At 44.6% G+C, this 20,531-nt stretch overlaps 1 protein-coding gene across 7 annotated transcripts in view; it reads left to right on the top strand.

Moving 5' to 3' along the window:
* FAM110B (family with sequence similarity 110 member B) overlaps window positions 1-20,531 on the top strand; it is a 146,491-nt gene that overhangs the window by 62,020 nt on the left and 63,940 nt on the right. For 2 of the 7 annotated variants that reach the window (XM_045455178.1, XM_045455180.1), the window contains exon 1: window positions 15,918-16,125. The exons of 3 other annotated variants lie outside the window; for them this stretch is intronic. The gene's annotated coding sequence lies outside the window, so the exon portion shown is untranslated. Of the gene's footprint in view, window positions 1-7,365; window positions 7,444-15,917; window positions 16,126-20,531 lie in introns of those variants that run through there. 2 more of the 7 variants (XR_006706687.1, XR_006706688.1) reach the window with 2 other exon arrangements.

Below are 20,531 nucleotides of genomic sequence, written 5' to 3'. Positions count from 1 at the left end.
GGGAAGGCTGGATTTCCTTGGACTAAAATCAAATGAGAGGCTAGTTTGCATGGGTTTCTTTGTGTGTGCGCACGTCTGGGAAGACTTCAGTGCTTTTCTGGTACGTTAATTACATTTTCATAGTAATGCACGGCTTCTTTGAACTGCCGTTTCCTTTTCCATAGGCTTTTGGTGGTTAATGTGTGTTCCAGCATGATAAGGACAGATGATCCCCTCTTTCCCGGTGCCCTTGCCATCCCCGTCACCGGAGCAGTTGCAGGGTACTGTCCTACGACCCGGACCGAAGAGAACATCCTCTCCACGGCGGTCTTGGGCTCTGAGGGCTAACGCAGGACACAGAGCTCTGAGCGAAGAAGTCTGTGCTTTCAGTGGGAACGATCTGCCTTTCTTTCCCATCCGGAGCTGGTAAATGAGGGCAACAGAGGGGCTGTGTTAAATGTGGCGAAATCTAATTACCGCTTGATTTATAGCCACATCCACACTATAGCTGAGGGGCGAGTTCCCTGCCATGAAACACACTCCGCTGGTTATGGGCTGGCTGAAGGGCTCTGCTGTCCTCCGCCGGCCCCTGCAGTAGGGCTGCTCTCCTTGGCGAGGACACCGGGCCGGCTTACAGGTCCACAGCCCGGACGACCTCATGCCAGGGCCCCTCAGGCACATGATGCTGGCATGGGTGAGGTCCTGCTGGGCTTGCTGGACACACACACACACATGCACACACGCACACACAATGCACATTGAGACAGCTCCGTGCAACGTTTTTGGCAAGGCTGCTCTTGTCCATTTCCAGGGCACTGGGAACTGAAACTAGCTTATTTTCCTAAAGAATAGAACTGGAGGCCCTGCCCTCTTCCTCATTCTTGTTTCTCGTGCTGTTGTGCCTCAAGCTTGAGGACCCGCATTCTCCAAAGTGGAATGCTTTCCATCGAGAGACCCCCTTTTGTGACCTGCCCCGCCACCCCCCCCCCCTTCCCGGTCACCTGCAGAAGCCCCTGCGAAGGCTCAGGAGCTCAGAGGCAATCGTGTGGCTTCATGGTTGCAAAGGCGCCTGTCAGGGTCCCCTGCCAGGGCACCCCTGATTCGACCAGCCCTGCTGGTAGCCTTGAGGTCACAGACCTCTCGGTTCTTGAACTGTGGAGTGGTGACAATAGTTAGTATCTGCCTCACAGAGTCATTGCGAGGATTGAGCGATTAATGGGTTCGTTCATGGGGCCAGGTACGCAGACGGTATTCAGTGAAGGGAAGCTGTTCCTGGGCCGGAACTTCACGGGAGACTAGCCTCAGTCCTGTGTTCTCTTGTTTCTTCTTTTCACCCGCCCTCACAGGTGGGCAGCTTGCATTGCTTTGAATTTCAGACGCATTGTCACTGGGGACAGGAGCTTTATCACTGATACGTTTTAGCATCGTCTGCGTGCAGCTTGGCTTTTTTTTTTTTTAATTTTCTGTAGACAGTGCACCCCGTTATTAGCTTAAGGGGGCCAGCACCCCTCCCCTCTCAAAGCTGTGAAATAGCTATCCACACAACTTTCTCTCTAAGCAAAAACTGCGTCTTAAAGAAATTAAGTAATTTTACCTACCTTCCGGTAACCAGTAAGGAATGGAACAGATAATTCGAGCCCAAGACCGTCGTAAAGCCTCCTCTGGCCTCGAGACGCTTCGCCGTGAGCTCATTTCTGTGACACACAAGTCAGAGAAAATGGCAAGCAGGTACAGTCTTTTCATATCAAATAGGTTTTGATTTCTTCCAGAAAACTGCTTTATTACAAACATGAGACAAATAAAAGAAAAATTGGTCAGGTAAAGGCAGAAGACGCAAAAATAACTTACCGGAAAGGCATTTTAAATGGCTGCTAACAGCAGTTAACTGTTGGAAATGAGCTTTCCCAGGGCCTATAAATAGAAAAAGAGATTCTCAGGCCTGATAAAGTCATCTAAAGATAAAGGTACAATGTGACATTCACGTGCGTAAACTGTACCTGACATAAACTCATGTCGAATTGAGTTCTCATTTCTTCTTTATGTGTACGCGGCATTCTACATAGAAATAAGAGGTTGAAAAATTCAGAAGAACTTAAAATAAAAATAGTTTTGTGAAGGTGTGAAATTGGTAATAAAACCTTGAACGCTTTGTAGTGAGACTCTGTTGGTACTAATTGGGCTTTTTATACAATATGGGATTTTTGGGGGGTAAAATTTACAGATCGTTAGTGTCCAGTCTGGTAAGGAAGGTCTAACAAACCCAAACACTCTTACAACGCCCCTAATAAAAATGTGGACCCTTTCCTTCACTCCCACAAGTTCTCTCTTGCCGTTTTGCAGCCCTATTTCCCCTTTTCCGCTCCAGATGAAATCATTGTTCTGATTTCTATCACCATAAGTTAGTTTTATCTGTTTTTAAATCGTGTATCGGTGAAATCACAGTAAATGCCCTTTGTCCTGTTTCCTTTCACTCAATATCAGGTCTTGGAGATTCATCCATGTTGTCGTCTCTCTCAGTGGCTGGGTCCTTTTACTGCTGAGTGGCACCCCATTGTGTGTAAATAGCGCGATTGGGTTTTCTCTGATCTTCTGTTAATGGATAGTTGGCTTGTTTCCAGTTGGACATTTTGAATCAAATTGCTGCGAGCATCGCTCAACTGGACAGATGTTTTCCTGTATCTCGGACACGACCCCTGAGTGGAATTGCTGGCTCAGAGGCCAGATGTTTGGTTAACTTCCGACTGTCCCATTAACCCCACGTGAAAGTTCCAGTTATTCCACGTCTTTGCGGACATTTGGTGTTGCCTCTTTATTTTCAGTGATTTGAGTGGCTGCGAACTGATGTGGTTTGAAGTGATGGGGTTCAGAGCCGGCGGCCCAGAAAGAAATCTTGAGACGACTTTGGTGCAAAAAAAGGTGGTTTTGTCAAAGCACAGGGATGTGACCTGTGGGCAGAAAGAGCTGCACTGGCGTTATGACGGGTGACGGATTTTATACCTTTAGTTGGGGGTTAGGGACAGCCTAAGTCTCTAAGGAATTTTGGAAGCAAGGTTTCCAGGACCATGAGGAGGCTAGCTATGGTTAGGAAAAGGTCATTTACGACTGTCTCGTAAACTCTCAGTCATGACACCCTCCAGATGGAGATCAGTGGGCCATATGCTTGGAAACATATATCTTGGAGAGGTAGAGATAAATAAAGGACGTTTCCAAACGAATTTCTATATGTTAAAGTAGACTCACAGGATCCTAGGGGGTCGGGCTAAGACTGTCTATTTCCCTTAGCCAAGTGTCCACATCAAGACAGTGGAGCTCTCAGAAGAAGGTCACCCTGCCTGTCTCAAGGACTTGTCACTTGTAGGGAAATTTAACTTTGCCTTTGTTTCCCACATCATGAGCTAGTGTCTTTTGGGGTTTAAGTTTGTGCTTCCCTCACGACTAATGGTGATGAGTACCTACCTCTTTGTGTGCTTACACGTCTTTTGTGTATCTTCTTTTGCCAAGTGTCTGTTCAAGCCTTTTTCCCCTTTTAAAAGTGGGACTGTTGGTCTTTCTGTTACTGGTTTGTAGTTCTTTATTGTTTCTGTCTAAAAGTTCTTTTTCAGATGTAAGTAATAGATCTACTTCTCCCATTTGGTGTTTGCCTTTTCATTTTTTCGATAGTGTCACTTGATGAGCAGAAGTTTTGACTTTGGTCAAAGACCAATTTGTTAATTAAAAAAAATGTTTTTTAATGTTTATTTTTGAGAGAGAGACGGAGTGTGAGTGGGGAAGGGGCAGAGAGAAAGAGGGGGAGACACAGAATCCGAAGCAGGCTTCCGGCTCTGAGCTGTCAGCACAGAGCCCGACGCGGGACTTGAACCCACAAACCGTGAGATCATGACCTGAGCCGAAGTCGGGCGCTTAACCGACTGAGCCGCCCGGGCACCCCATCAATTTGTCAATTTTTTAACAGTGTTTTTCGTGGCTCTAGAAAATTTTTATCTACTTCGGGGTTGCAAAAATATTTCCATCTGATTTTTCTAGAAGCTTTACAGTTTTAGATTTTAACTTGTAGGTCTATGATCTATCTCAGGTTTATACTTCTGGTGTGAAGTAAGGGTCAAAGTTTACTATTTTTCTGATGAGTATCCAGCTGTTCCATCATCATTTATTGAAATACATTTCATTCTCCATTGAATTGTCCGAGTGGCTTTTTCAAAAATCAGTTGTGTATTTGTGGATCTATTTCTGGACTCTTCTGGGTCATTGCTCTAACAGTTGCTTCTTACTAACACCATAGTGTTGGCCTTTCAGTGTCTTTCTGGAACAGCTTAGTGTCCTTCCCGAGGAGGAGGAGGACACTTTCTTATCAGTGGGAACACAGGTGACTCACCATCTAGGTTCCACACAGTGGGACACATGAACACAAAGTGTGACATATCACGGATGTTTGACGCTGACATGGAATTTTGCAGGTGGAATGTGTTTTGCGGTTGGATGAGTTCGGTTTATTCAGATATGAAAAATTTGGTGTAATACATTCCATTTCACTGCAATTTGGGTCAGAGAACAATGCTGAAAAGAAACATGTACGAAGGCCTGAGCGAGCACAGACTACAGAGCAGCCCCAAACTAGTAAATCAAAAAAGGAAGATCGGTTAATTGATATTCCAATTAATATCACACAGCTGGGTCCAACCAGGGTTCAAAATGACGGTGCTTCAGTACAGCTCCCTCTTGGTTGTCGGTGCAGTATTTTTTCTTCCTTGAAAAATACATCCTTTCCAAAAGGCACACAGCATGAACATCTTTTGGCCTCTTTGGGGAAAACAGAAATTATGCTTGTTTCCGAAGGAAAAAAAATCAGAGAAGAAATTCCGTGTCAGCTCCGTTGCTGAAAATGAGCACATTTGAAGAATAGTTAGCAACTACAAATCAAGGAAGGTCTTCCCTCTCTGTGCTTCCTTCCCCGGCCTGTCCTTGGCTGGGGTTTGAGGCAGGAGGTATTGGCCCTCTCACCTGGAGCATCCGAAGGAGTTGGCGTGTCGATTCTCATCCATTGGGCCCCCCGTCACTAATGGTGGAGAAGCAAAACCCGTAAGATTTTTCTGTCTACTTCACCCCAAAAGCCAGGATCCACCCTTTTGACTGGAAGTGCTGTGCTCATTATAGACAAAATAAAATTGATTAAGAACCACTGTCTGTACCCCCAGCTCGTCCTCATGGAACGCCAGGAACCATCTTTTAAAGCCTGGCATCGACTCACATCACATCCTCAAATTGTATTTGCTCTTAAACACCATTAAAAACAAATACAAAGATTATGCTTAGCCTTTGGAGGAAGATGACTGAAACGGCCCGTGCTGCTTTAGAAAATGCGGGGGATACCATCAAGGTATCAGGGGGACAGTTTCTCTTGCCACCCTCTGAGCTCCTATGGTGCTTTTCTGCTCACCTGTTAGGTACTTTATGCCATTTATTCCTATTGCAGACCATTTCTGTGATGTTAACTTAAAAGCCTTCTATGTAATTTAGTACACAATCCACTTGTGTAGGCTTGACTCAGACTTTATGATAAAAAGCATTCATCACGTGCTGTTCCATGGAAAAGGAATTTAAACTCTCCTCTTCAGAAGAAGACCTGCCTGCAGTAGAAATAAAACAGCTTCTCCCTGAATGGAGCGCTGATTTGGCAAAGATCACGAGCAGTCAAGTCAAGAGGAATGTAATTGACTGCCTGAAATTTAAATTAGCTTGTAATCTGACTTTGAAAATAAAGCCGAAGAGAGACGCGAGAAAGTTTCCTGAAGGTGAATTCATGTCCTTCCCATCACTTCCAGTTTCAAAGTTAATAACATACCCACGATAAAAGTAATACGCAGTGAAGCTTATCTTTTCCTGTGCTTGTTCTCCGTGATATACTGACGCTGTGCTTAGAAAACATACCCTACAGAAAGAGAACCCACGTCCGCAGAAATGATTTTCAGATCTCGCCACAGATTTACACACTGTTTCGGTAATGTTTGGAGGAGGAACTTTCCCCTTTATTGTGTCCATAAAGCATAAAGTGACAACCCAAGAAAGAACCGTAAGTAAGTAACACAGATTTTCTAGTTTGTTTAGAAAGTCATCAGGGGGCGCCTGGGTGGCTCAGTCGGTTAAGCGTCCGACTTCGGCTCAGGTCGTGACCTCGCACTCTGTGAGTTCGAGCCCCGCGTCCAGGCTCGGAGACTGGAGCCTGCTTCGGATTCTGTGTCTCCCTCTCTCTCCGCCCCTCCCCTGCTCACACTCTGTCTCTCTCTCTCTCAAAAATAAATAAAACATTAAAAAAATTAAAAAAAAAAAAAGAAAGTCGTCAGATGTTCATAGTTTCAGAAGATTCTTTCTCGTCAAATAACTTATTCATTCTTGAGGGACACGTTATTTTTTTCTCCTTAAAATCACTGAGTGGTGAAACGCTCCAGGAGCGGAACATGAGTTAAAGGAAAAGGGTTCCCTAATTATTGCCACTGCCTTTAACAGGATTATGAAATGAAAAATTGTTTCTTTGCTCTAAAAGAAAACATGGAAAGAATGTGTACATTTGGAAGTAGGAACAGGAGACATATAGGGAATCCAGATACAGAAACCGGTCACCGTGTATGAAAAACTTAACATTCGGGGTGCCTGGGTGGCTCAGTGGGTTGGGTGTCCGACTTCGGCTCAGGTCATGATCTCATGGTTTGTGAGTTCGAGCCCCGTGTCGGGCTCTGTGCTGACAGCTCGGAGCCTGGAGCCCGCTTCGGATTCTGTGTCTCCCTCTCTCTCTGCCCCACCCCTGCTCACGCTGTCTCTCTCTGTCTCAAAAATAAATAAACATTAAAAAAAAAAAAACACTTAACATTCAAAAAAGAAACTGGGGGTGATTATTTTCAGCAGGAAAAAAAAAGTCTTGACTTTACAGGTAATTACACACTTAATAGTATATATAGATGGAGTAGGGCTCAGGTTGCTGCAAGGCAGATTTCTTTTAAACAAATCCCACTTGCACATTAATTTCTATTGTGGAACTTAAAAAATTGGTCCCTAGATATAATAAAATTCTCTTTAAAATATACACGTGTAAATGGAAATATCTTTCTGACAAAACCATTGAACCATTATCTATTAATGATACTGAGCTAGGGTTCACAAGATTTTTTAAACTCTGAAAGTAAAAACAGTATCTAGGCAGACACTCTAAAAGGGGATTGTTTCGCTTTACCTTATTTTAAACTTGATTCCTGCTGTAGTAGCAACAATCCATAAAGTTTCAGACACCTGCCAAGGTCCCAGTCGATCTTGAAGCATGCTAATGTTTCTAACTTTATATCCAAAGAAATTATTTTCCATTTTCTACAGCACTTAAACTTACTGGCTTCTTTCCAGACGTCTGAACCTGGCCATATCTTCCAAGTATGTAAGAACACTTTTAGATAAAAGGAGAGAATTATCCAAATAACTAAGGTAAGGAATATCTGAGCTGCACTTAGCAATGAGGACTTGTGTGAGTGCCAGCAGAGGCTTGCCCTGATGTCTAATAATCATCAGCAAATTGGCTGACAATCCAGGCTGAACTTTTGGTTCCTACTCTAATGGTTTGACTTACGGCTGAGAACAATTAGCTCATCAAAATCGTGGTTGCTGAGGCTGCTGCTTACTGGCTGATTCCTCACCTAATGGTTAGCAAGGCTGAGTTGCTCCTTGCAGACTGGCTGTAGGCTAGATCTGTCCACCGGGGCAGGGGGGGGCAACAAGAATCTCCAGGCCAAGACATTACAGGGGCTCTACTCATTAAACACTGGCCACCCTAGGTTTTTCTTTTCCTTGGGTGGGAGTGAGAAAAAACACAAAGCTTTAGTAAATAATTTATGTTAGTGATAGCACAGTAGAAAAATTTTTTAAATTCAGTATAATATTCCATTGATTTTATACCCCATAATGTATGTAACCAATTGGCTATTGTTGAATGGGATTTCCTTTCTCTTTTGGCTCTCTAAGGGATACTGTGGTATGACAAATACCATCACTGTATACATTTTTTCATATATCCTCAATTATTTCTAATTTATTTTTGCATATGGTCTGTAGGATGATTTCCCCATGGTGAATGGCCAGGGGTAAAGGTATACACGTTTGTCACATTTTCAAGACATTTTCCCACATTGCCCCCAGGAAAAAAAAAAAGCCATGCTCATTTAAGTTCCAGGATTTCTAGATGTTACTAACAAGCTCTTAACAGTATCACATTTCCCCTCTAGGTTGCACGCAGGGCATGATGTATTTATATTATATACTTATGTATATATTATGTATTTATATTATATACTTCTTTTTTACGAGAGGGTCGGTTTCTCTAATAACATGAATATCATTTGGCCTGGATGTTTAATTTTGCCATCAGCCAAGTGTGGAGAACTTAATGTTTACAAAATGCTGGGTACTCTCTAAATGCTTGTTGTATATATTAACTCACTTAATCCACATAATGTCATCCTCATGTTGTAGATGAGAACATTCAAGCATGGAGAAGTTAAGTAATTTACCCAAGGTGGCCAGCTGGAAAGTAGTAGATTGGTATAAAGTGTAATGGGATAGGAGGTGAGAAGTACATGATGATGTTATTCTAGCAACGTAATTTCCCCCAAAGAATATCATTCAGGAGGATATAACTTCCAAAGTTTTCATATGACCCCTTTCAAGACACCTATCCTTAGGCTTTAAAGGAAACTTTAAACGTTTCAGAAAGACCCCAGATGAATTTCATAACAAATGATATTTGTTTGGATGAAGTAACCTTTCAAAGTTAGTAACGTTAAAACACAATTATGAACATCTCGTACGATACATACTTGAAGTGATTCCTTGAAGCTGTTGCTTAAAATAGCAGTATGCTTCAGTCATGCAAGATTATATGCCTTGATTTTTGGACGGTAATTGTAGAGATGCCCTCAAGAACGGGGGCTGATACTATGCAGAACTGTTTACAATTATAGGAAGCTTCGTTTAACTGAAATATTTACGCATGCCACTTTAGGAGTCAAAGCTACGATTTAGGACATTCGTCCATTTATTGTGATTTAAAGTTGTGTAGGAATTATCGATGGTCAGTAGACAAAGAGTCCAAGCCTGAGTCCTTTTGGTAGAACAGAGATTATTGATAAGGTAAACACCTTCACATCCAAGAAGATGCCTGTCAGTGTCCATAAACCATGGTATGATTTGAGAACAGAAGAAAAGGTAATATGCTTAGGAATATTACTGCAAGCCAATTCAAAGTTTATTATATTATCCTATATAAGATGATTTATGTATATATATTATATATGATTTGTGTGATGTGTTTATACATTATTGTTATTTTTATATATAATATATATATAAGATATATATAAGATTATTTAATAATATCTAATTATTATACCCATGGGGTAATTAATTTTTTGTGTATAAGAACAAACATGATTTTAGCGAGAAAAGGAGCAAAATAGGAACAAATTGGAGTTCCTGAGCAAGTCCTAGTTTGTGGCTCCCCTTTCTGATTTCCCTTCCTTCCCAACAAGCTCTCTGGTACTCACTGCCTCCCTCACCTGTAAATTCCATCAAGGAAGACGGTATATCTCAACCCATGATCACATAAGTAGGGGCCCAATATACATTTCTCGAGCTACTGAGGCAATGTCTCCTTACTATTTTTAGGTTATCAAATAACCCTCTCTTCCTTGTCCTAAACTTACATTTCTTAAACGCTACAAATGAGAATGCTGAGGATTAATCTAACTGGTTATTTATTTATTTATTTATTTATTTATTTATTTTTAAGTTTATTTATTTACTTTGAGAGAGAGAGAGAGGAAAAAGCACACGTGGGGGAGGGGCAGAGAGAGAGGGAGAGAGAATCCCAAGCAGGCTCCGTGCTCAGCACAGAGTCCAACTCGGGGCTTGAACCCACGAACTGTGAGATCATGACCTGAGCCAAAACCAAGAGCTGGACGCTTAACCAACTGAGCCGCCCAGGCGCCCCTCTTGTCGGTTATTTAAAATCATTCCCATTAAGGTATAGATCACTGATGTCTTATTCCACCACCATGGCTGTGTTGTTGTTATTGTTAAAGTTTCTTAGTGATATTAATTTTTAATTGCTCGAATGTCCATTCGTGCAAGGCTCCCTGCTGTCCACATGTGTGTTCTGATACCAACATGTACTTACACACACATGAAATGTCCTTGTGCGTTCTGCCTCATCGGCTGGAAAAAAAAAAAACCCATGTTTGACTTGTAACCATATATAAATATAAGTGAAAGGAAGGTAGGAGTTTTGGTTTCTGGAGAATATAGAAGTTCTTTTATTATGCAGTGCTTAAATTCCTGTGCGTTATTATGCAATGCTTAAATTCCTGTGCGTTGAGATACTTTTAACACTCCCTGTAATTGACTGTTGGACTTTATAATTAAGAAACAATCATTTGGGTGGAAATGGGCTGCTGTAGGAAATAGCTGAATCGAAAAGATGCTTTCCTAAGAATGTTGTGTTTGTGAGTTAGATGCAAAATGAAATCATCTGATGACGATTTTTCTTAGTCTGATGTTCATTAGGCACGGAAGTGTGCTTTTTGCATCGGAATTTCAAAAGTTGCTTATGTCACCCCAATCGTTTAGTTTCTCAGGTCTGGGGGGGTGGGGGGAAAGCCCCTTTTGCACTACGTATCCCAGCTCTCTTCTTAACCCCGTGGACCTGCGCGGAAGCGCCTCTGTGGGTTCTTCTTAATTCACGCTGAATGTTGCGGCTACCGTCCTCTTAACAGGTGCAGGAGCTCACCCCCAGGGCAAGAGACTTGTTACTTCTTGTGCACAACAGGCGTGGGAGGCCCGTTTTCCTGTAGGAGGACAAAGTCCTGGCTGGTTAGTTTTAGAACGCGAGGAGGTTTGGGGGCTGGGCAGCCCTACGTGGCCTGCTAAGGTTGTAGGCGCTTGGTACTTGGGCATCCTTGGGGTCAGGGTGCGGTACAAAAGGGTATGGGACATTGCAGAGGTAAATTTTGCCTGTATAAACTTTTTTGAGGGTTAGTCCCATACCTAAGGAACTCTTTGTTCTCTTTTTCCCAAGTGACTTCTTACCTCTGGGCCTGAGAAACCAGTTACATTCTTGGTTAAATCGGCATGATAGGGCTAATCCCCGTGCAGTGTTGACCTATGATTAAGTCGTGTCAAAGTCCAAAGCCCTAACTTCGGTGGTCCGCTGGGTGGGCTGGGGTGGCAAACTGGAGGAGAGGCTGAGAGCAGACAGGGCCTCATAGGTTTGTTACAGGGGGCTACAGCAGGAAAGGGGCCCAAGGCAATGGGGAGGGGGGACCCCCCGGGAAACAATCCGCCCAAGTGCCGTGGTCAAGTACTACCGACTGGTGCTGTCCAGCCATGCACTTGTGGATCCTGTGAAGTCCCTCCGCGAGGGTGTTTGGGCCGCCCTGGGTCCTCGTTGACAGGATAGATGCCGAGAGTGCGAGGATGTCGGAAAGGCTTTACTCTGCGAGCGACTGCTAGCCATTCACAGCCAGCCTCCGGGACAGAGTCTCTCTGGAGCTAGCCGCCCCGCAGATTCATACCTCCTTAGCTGTCTCACTGTCCCCTACCTTCCCATCTCTCCTCGCCGGTACTATAAAATATGAATCGGTCGGAGAAAAAGACAAGCAAAGGCGATGGCGCAGACAAGGCTTTGAGAAGACCCTACAGGATGCACGGCTGGATTGGAAACCGAGCCACACTGAGAAGACTCCCGCCGGCTGCTCACGAGGGCTGGCAAGATGGTCGTCCAGCCAGAATCATCTTCCTCAGCAGGTGGCGTCCCAGGAGGCCCCGAGAGCTGACTCACACGACGGCATCCTGCGTTGATGGACGAAGGAACGTCGGAGGCCCTGTTTGCACAGCGGGGTCACTTCGTGGCACACGGGGCAGTGTGCGAAGCATCCGAATGAAGAGGGGGGAGCTGAGGACCGCACCTGGTGTTTGGCATGGGTGGGGGAATTTCCAGCAGCTCGTTTTGGTCTTTCCCAGCCTGTCCATGTTACACCTGCTTCAGGCACCCGTGAGCTGCGTTCTAAAAAGAAAGAAAGAAGGGAAGCAAGACAAGGAAGGAAGGAAGGAAGGAAGGCAGGCCAGTGTTTGGGTGTTATGAACAGAGAAGGAAAGAGCACTACACTTCCTAACTACTCATATGCTGTTCCATCAGCTGTCCCACCCCTGGTAGCCAGAGGAGGCTTTCACAGCCTGGGCGTGCTTCTCTTTCCCTTGGAGTTGGGAGTCGGTGGTATGCTAAAGCCCTTCATAGGGTCTGGGGGGAACTGATTGTTAGCATCTCTGCCCAGTCCCACGCACAGCGACTGCATAGTGGTTGGCGGCTTGAAACCCCATGATGGAAACGCGGCTGGTCAGGGCCACGCCATCCCAGGCTGGCTGTTCTGATACTGGCCAGCCCGTACTCCACGTGGGCTGGGATCCGTGGCACGCCTCGGACCACCAGTCAACCGCTGGTCCTTGCTCCTTCCCTTGGCAGAGCCGGGAGAGGAGAGCTGAGCTGCGGCTCCGGTCAGCCAAGTGGGAGAATCCTTGGCCATGGAGGCCCAGCTTATGAGCAGCCCTCTCCACGGTGGAACCCGATCTGGTTCCTCAGAGCAGAAGCAGCTTTCCTGGACCCCTTGCGGCAAGTTGGAGTCTGACAAACAACCAAAATAGAGACACCTCTGATCAGTCTAAAGTTATCTAGGAGCCATAGGCTTAGAAAGAATCATTTTTAGTATGGGAACTCTGGTTTCTTTCCCAAGGGAAGAAGAAAACTGTAACAGAACTCTGTATGGAAAGTCTCGACACTTACGCTTTCCTCTCTTCATTCTCCAAGGTTAGAGAATCAAAACAGAATTGAGAGATTCCGTTCAGGGAGGTTGATGCCCGTGGTGCGTGACTGCTCCTCCTTGCCCAGTGTGGCACATGTGAGATGCACACGTTTCTGTTCTTTGTACAGGGCAGGGCAAGCGAAAGTTTTGACCTAGAAGATTGTGGGAACCTCTTACTCTAGAAAGAACTGAAAAGGAAATCAGCAGTCATATTTTCAGAAGGCTTGGACCAAACTCCCTTCCTTCCTTCTCTGGTGGATGCTGTTTCCGGCTGTGTCTCCAAGTCCCTCCTTTGCCCTCCAGTCCCACCAGCCTCTCCAGGACCTTGACCCACCCCTGGCCCTCACCCACACTCCAGCCACAGACCGGTCACCCCACCCCCCACTTACATGCTTTCACAGCACCCCCTGCCCCCCCCCCCACAGCGCTTCCCAAGGGTTTACCGCCATCTTGGTTGCTCATTTGTTAATGAATCACTTGATGTTTATCTTCCTCATTAGAATGGAAGCTCCATGAAGAATCTGAACGCTCTGACTCCTCCCTGTGCCGCTGTTGTCAATGTCCAGCAGGTCTTTGCACACAGGAGGTGCCAAGCACTGTTCGTTGAGGGGGCGAATGGCTTTTCAGAATCAAGGACGAGTTGACAAAAGTTCAAAGACAAAAGTGCTCATTCCGGAGGTTAAAACCAAGTATATAGGCTCGCCCAGCGGAGTGGCAGTAAGAAAGATTACCGATGATCTGTTACCCAGTTTCAAACAAATATTGGTTCTAAACATGTGGAAAGATAAGACCGAAGAAAGGACAGTCGCTTCCGTCTCTCAGAAAGGGTCTGTTTAATGCTTCTACAAAACAGGCATGAGAGAAATTAATCAAACAGCTTTTTAAAGTGCCTGTTTTTGAGCTAGCAGTCTGTTAAATGAAGGGGAAGGCAGAGCTGTTCGATGTTTCCTAGATAAATGCCTGGAAGTGTTACTAGTCTGTATCCTGGCAGCCTCTGGGGAGCTGTGCCTTAGGCCAAATCACTGAAGCCAATTCCTCTTGGAGTTTTAGCTCCTGATGATGCTGATTGCGCTTTGATAATTCGGTGGTCGATGCTTCCAAGTAACGCATGCGGCAATACTTTACTTTAGCAGACTTGTCTCCATCATGTTTCCCCCGACTTTGTGTCTGTGTGTACGTTTCTACGCCCTTTGTCATTCTTAAGTTGATGGGCCATGAGTTTCTGTGCTCTCCTTTGGAGTTTATGGGCCATGTCATCCCTTTCACTAGCTTATTTCCCAAACAGGTTGTGGGACACAAAGACTGGTGGATGAAAAATGATCCTTAGGCGGGATTCCTTTTCTATGGCCACTGATTAATCCCTGGGGATATTTGGTTCCTTAGAGCAAATCATAGTGCCTTTTGAGCATGTCAGCTTTCTATCAAGGTTTTCAAATAAAAAGCAGAGCAAAATAAAAACTATGAGAAATGAGAAGTTTGCCCAGTATCGTCGGATCAGAACTTAACTGGTAGAGCATAGCAGTTTCTGGGAATTACTGAAAGAACACTGAACAGATTAACAGATTTGATAAATATCATCCCGGGATTGTTAATTTTGTGGAACATACAAGAAAGAAATGACTTCTAGGGAAAACAAATGTGTAAGTAGGCTGCAGGGACAAAAGTTGCCTTTGACTCGCTGACTTCTCTCCTCTCCCCTTCTCATATAAATTTGTCAATTTGAATTTAATCAGACTTCTCATTACCAACTTTCCCCAATTTATGTTCCATAGAAAACACTTTCAAAATGTATATCATATAATCCATATTGCAAGTCGTAAATGAAATACAATTATATCCCCATAATTTCCTGAAAAGTCCTTTAAAGATCGGTTCTTACAGAATCAAGTGAAATTGTAGCAATTACATAGGCAAAAAGAAGGAGGTGTCATATTTTTTTTTTGTTACTAGAGTGAATACAATAATGATTCTCTGTGATTAATCAAGTCTGCCACTAGCTTGTCACTGTTAATTCTAAATGGTGTTTCTGACAAAATTCCACAGTGGAGAAGTGGTTAGATACTTTTTTAGAGTAGTGTGATACTGGAAAAGAAGGTAGGTAATAGGACGTCGTGAAAAGATTGCTGCTATTAATAATAGCTTGATGAGAACTCACTGTGTGCCAGTCCCCGTGCTAAGTGCTAATAGCCCATTGACAACAATCCTGCAAGGCGTCTCACATTATTGCCCCTGAGACACAGAGAAATCCAGTCCCTTGCCCAGTCACAAAGGTAGGAAATAGCTGATCCAGAACTTAAACCCAGCCAGTTTGCCACTTAGACGCATGCCCTTTAGGTTTGCATCAAACCATCCCTGACAGGATTTGGCTTCTAGAACTGATTCTACCGTTAAACCGTGAGGTGGGCAAATTTATTTAATTTTTGCTTTTATAATGACTTCTGATAATCCTTTTCCATCCCTTGTAACTCTGAATTATTATTCATCAGGAGAATCAAGATTATGACTTTTGACACCTTGAGTAGCCCTTTTCCCCGATGGACACAAACGTGCTTGGTATTTCTAATGATATTGAGAGATTAATTAGCACTTTAGGACAAATGAGTGGCAAATTGCTGACCCAGGGTAAATAAAGTGAGGCGCAGATTTTAGAGGGCTTGGATTTTAATATCCTCACGGTATCGATTTTATTATTTCTCCCTGCTGGCTTCTGTGAAGTTGAAGGAAGCTGGTGCACGGCACATCGATTTCACCACTCTTTGTTTCTCCAGACTGGAGAGAACACAGGCGTGCGCTTGTAAGAAACACTTCTCGTTTATAAGGTGATGCATCCATCTTCAAAATGACAGGAAATCAAGATGATTTTTGTCTGTGGGGCTTCATTTATTAAAATGCAATTTGCTCCTGTGCTTCTTCTCCAAGAGCTCTGTGCTAGCAAACTAGCTATAATTAGATTAGCAGCCTGCTAAGCGCTGGTGACAGCCTGCGCCTCAGAGAGCATGTGCTGGACTCTGCATGAGCCTCTCCTCATTGGTTGCCCGCCCTGCTGCTCGCCAGTTTGATAGGTTTCCACAGTACTCTTTATGCTGCATTGGAGACATAGATACAGAGATACTCTACTGTGTTCTTGCGACGGCGGAGGTGCTTGGCTGCTGACAGTAAAGAAGGAGGAAGGCACCGGAGAGAAGGTGTCCGTCTTTGTCGTAGTTCATCGGAGGCACCGGCTGCCGGCTCCCGGAGATCGCTGGAGAAGTTTCAGTTCATGGTAATTACTTTGAGGCTTTATCTCGCAGGAAAAAAACAGGGCCATGCGTGAAATGAAGTGCGTTCGTCATGTCCTCCGTTTAATTTGATCTTGCTTTTGTTAATATCACGCGTGCTCCAGCTCTCCCAGACTGTAATGTGTTCTCCTGGAGAAGGCTTGGCTGGTAAACAGCTCCCCTGTTCACGAAGGAATATTGTTTTTACCTGGATTCGAGAGTGCAGGTAGCGGGGGATGATTCTTATTGGTTCTCTTCTGTTTTGGAAAGTCCGGTGTTGCCTCGATTTAGGTGGCTTTGGAGGTGCGTTTCCGTAGCCGGGTGACTTTGTTTGCATGGAGTCCAGACTCTCATGAATAATGAGCATTCGAGGAGAGTTCAGTGAAACACACTTTAATGAGGACGGGGGAGCGATTCTCCCGGTGTCGGCGCAGAAGTAATGTGCTATTGTTTCTGCAAAGATGTGTGCAGCCTTCATTTTGGATGGCTTTCTTTGTTTCACTGTTTGTAGTTCCCATTAAGCTTTTTTAATATGGAGAATATTAGCATATCCCATTGTGCCAGAAATATGTAGAGGTGCGTATTCAGCTGTGCCAAAGAGAGAATTTTTCACTCGGGGCTTTTGTTTCACAGGGATGTTACGTTGCTTTCGGAGTTGAAATGAAATCACAGAAAGGTGGGGTTCTGACCACTTTGACTGAGGTCTGACGACGTTTGAAAATTTCTATTCATGGTCGCCTGGGCTGTTTTCCAAATCAAACCCTAAATAATCTTAAATGGTGTAATAAAGGTGGTATAGTCTGGAGGAAAAATATCTAAATGGCCAAGGCTGAGCTTCAAGAAACCCGGACAAACGCAGCGTGAGTTTTTGTTTCTCAGCGTACCTTCGCCATAGAGCTGTTTGTTACAGAAGAACCCCTTGTTATCATCTGGTCCTCAAACTTAACAATTGATGTCCTTACCGTCGCCGACTGTGGAGACCAGAGAAACTTGTGTATTGACTCACCAGTCACACGGCTGGCTGGCTGCCACCATGCGTCTGGTCTGCTATCAGTGGAGAGCCCTGCTGATATCTGAAGGCTGTCAGGAATTATTGCCCTGCTCCTGAAAAGCCAAACAGTGCCATTTAAGTATTCTGTTAAAATAACTGCTTTGATTGAAAGCTACGATCTGGTTGGAAGGGCTTGTGTATATTCTTAGGCAGAGGAAAACTTCAGAATACTAACTCTGCTTCACTCCCCACCGCCTGGATCCCCTCCCTAGTCTCTCCGGAGGTTGTAATAAATTGTCTAATGTGACATTTCTCCCAAATCACAGTTTTAAGAAAAAAAAATAAAGAATATATCAAGAAAGGGGGTCATTTATGGTAATGCAGCGTCATCTATAAATAACAAAGTTTGGCAGTCACTCATTGTAAGGCAGGGGCTCTCTGTGACCACAGGCAGTGGCAGCGTTTTGGTTTTAAGATAGCACGTGTGACGGGATGAATGTGGGAAGGGTCGCCCTCCTGAGAGCTCTGACTTCCTGTTTGGACTCCCCTGACCCCAGCCACGCCTGGTTCTGACTTCAGAAGGTTGCGTCGCCGTGGCGGGAGCGCAGGTGGTTACGGTGATCGTGCTGTCCTTCACACGGCCTGACCCCTCTCTCCAGTTACAGCCCTCCATCCTTTGCCTGACATGCTTCCTGCTGCAGGTGTGGAAAATAACCTGCATTTGACAGTTGGGCGTGGACACTCATCTGCACAAGAATAAATTGATGCGGCTCCGTAACTGCCTGTCCTCCTTCTCCTTCTGCCTAATCTCCCGAAACCCCTCCTTAATCACCTTAGTCTTACAGAATTTCCAAGAAGGAAGCTGCCTGAAGAGTAAATTATTGTTGTCCTGCATAACCATTGTAAACCTCCCTTTTGAGCACAGCCCCACTTAGCATTTGGGAAGCTGTGGGAAATAGTTGTAAATGACGTTGATTCTCAAGGGCCGGATCTTAAAAGACTTTCTGTGTCTAGAAGGAACTTCTTAAAAATGTGATGTAACTATAAATGTGCACGGATATTGTGTAAGGTACTATGATATCCTAAAGGGCCTTTTAACATATAAGGGGCATGAAAGGGGCATAACATGAAAGGGGCATGTTTCAAATAGCACTAAACAAAATGCCAGCCATCTTTTCTTAGAGTACCAAAACCTACACTTTTATCTTCAGATCAATTACAACCTGTTTTTACTACGCTCAGAGGATTCTTTATGTAGTTCTGAAATGAGAAAGTAAAAATAAGTTTCTTAGACACTTTAAAATTTTGTTCTGCCCATCCTTGTAATTCTGTGGCTCTTTACTGCCGAGAGAACGGCATTTCTGACCAATCAAAAATAAGTCCGTTACCATGAACTAGAATATAAAATGTAAATTTTTTAAATTAAAACATCAAGGGCTACTTCCTGACTTTTTCTCCTAGGGGCTCGTAATCATAGCCGAAAAAAATGGTAGTGAGTTTAAAAACAAAAAGTCATTCCATGTAGAATAGTATGTGCCACAAAGCCCCTGGGCTGATCGCAGCCTGAAAATAATTGCAGAAAAGAAAGAGCAAGGTGTCGTACGTGGTCTTGGATGTGAGGTTGTGGTATGGCACCTCGAGGTGGCTTTCTGGCCAGATGCTTGGGCATCTGTGATGGCAAAAAGCAAGGGACATCTGTCCTTAGCAAGTGATTAATATCTCAGGATTGACCCCCCCCCCCCAGATTTGCCTGGGTTGGAAAAATATTTGAAGAGACACAGGGCTCTCATTTAAGTGTATTTCATTTTTTTAATTATTTTACTCTGTGATGATGTGCGCCTACCAAGTGCTAGGTTCTGCGCTAAGCGTTTATGAGAGAAGGATAGAAGACACAGCTCTGTGGTAGAGGAGAGACCGTGAAATAAATAATAATAGGGGATAAGAGGAGAACAGAGGCGTTTAGCTTGGTGATCCCAAGGAGAAAGGGCAGGGAGGGAAGGCTTCAGGAGAAGAGCGATGGTAACGCCCGGCCCCCCATCCAGAACTTTCTGATTGCCACTCACTTTGCACCACATCCACCAGAGCTAACGTCTTGTAGGAGTTGGCGTGGGCCACGGGGCTGTTCCGTAGCTTATATTGACTTTCAGTTTTACTATGTGGTCCTGTTTGTGATCTGTAATGAACGTCCTGAAGATAAACCGTCGTTTTTTTTTTTTTTTTTTTTTCCTTCTGCACCTTTGCAGAATGCACCCTGGATTGTTGCACGGAAGTATTTATGTTTTAGTAGATTTACATAACATGGGACTTAAAAAAGCCTTTTTTGAGGCATCCAGTAATTTAAATGTACCTCGTAATTTAAAAATCTATCTTCAAGGAATCGCAAAATACCTTCATTACTGTTGTACTCCCAGGCAATTCAGTGATGACTTTTGCAACCGTGTGCCTTTCCAGGAATAATCTTTTGCTCTTAGAGGCCTGTTGACTCTTTTGTGGGAGTCATTTATTTTGTCGATGCTCACTAAAGACAGGCTTGTGAAGTTGGAGCGTGGATGATAACACTTGCCTTTGGCCTTACTATGATGGAGGCCTTCTGCTTTCCTTTCCTTACACATTTCATCGAATTTAGGCGTCTTTTAAATCGTGCCAAATGTGGGGGGAAGTTCCACTTTAAGGACACGTTTGCATTAGATCTCCCACCAGTGAACCGTCTGCATGGATACGGGTCCTGCATTTCCGATATTCAGGACCTGCAGTCAGAATTCTGCAGTGTTTTGCTCTAGTCGGGCCTCCATAGCCACGTTTTCACATCTGTCGTATCGCAGCCTTGACTTCCCTCTGCCTTCGCTCTACCGCTACTCTCTGTGTTGGACGTATTCTCCTTCAGAGCTGACCACCAGAGGCAGCAGCTGGGAGCTGGCCTGCTGGCCTCTGGGAAACAGCCCCCTTCCGTTTTTCTCCTGTCTTGAATTGTTTCTTTCCAGGCTCCTTCTTTTCTGCCCACCTGTTAAGTAGGTATCCTCCGAAGTTCTGTGCTTCATCAGCTTCTCTGACACCTGCTTTCCACTGGTTGGTTCGTCCATTGCCACAGACTTAGCCACTACTTTTGGGTCCCCGCATGTCCCCTGCTTCAGTCCTAGCAGCCTCCTGGGCTCCTTGTGCCTCAGGGCCCTGGCTGCCCCCTCTGCCTGGAATGTGCCTCCCCCAGTAGACCCCTGGCTAGCTCCCCCGCTGCCTTCTGCCTTCAGATGTCTCCAGCCGCCATGGTAGCGGGACATTCTGAGAACATAGTCTCCCCTCACTGGAATGTAGACGCTGAGGTCAGACATTTTTCCCTTCACCCACAGAGCCTAGAATAGAACTTGGTTCATAGAGAGTGCTCTGCCAGTACTTGAGAATGAATGAATGAATGAATGAATGAAT

Source organism: Leopardus geoffroyi, chromosome C3, assembly GCF_018350155.1.
Source record: "Leopardus geoffroyi isolate Oge1 chromosome C3, O.geoffroyi_Oge1_pat1.0, whole genome shotgun sequence".
Lineage (NCBI taxonomy): Eukaryota > Metazoa > Chordata > Mammalia > Carnivora > Felidae > Leopardus > Leopardus geoffroyi.
Note: the sequence above shows the minus strand (reverse complement) of the source record. Positions and strands in the feature narration are given on the sequence as shown.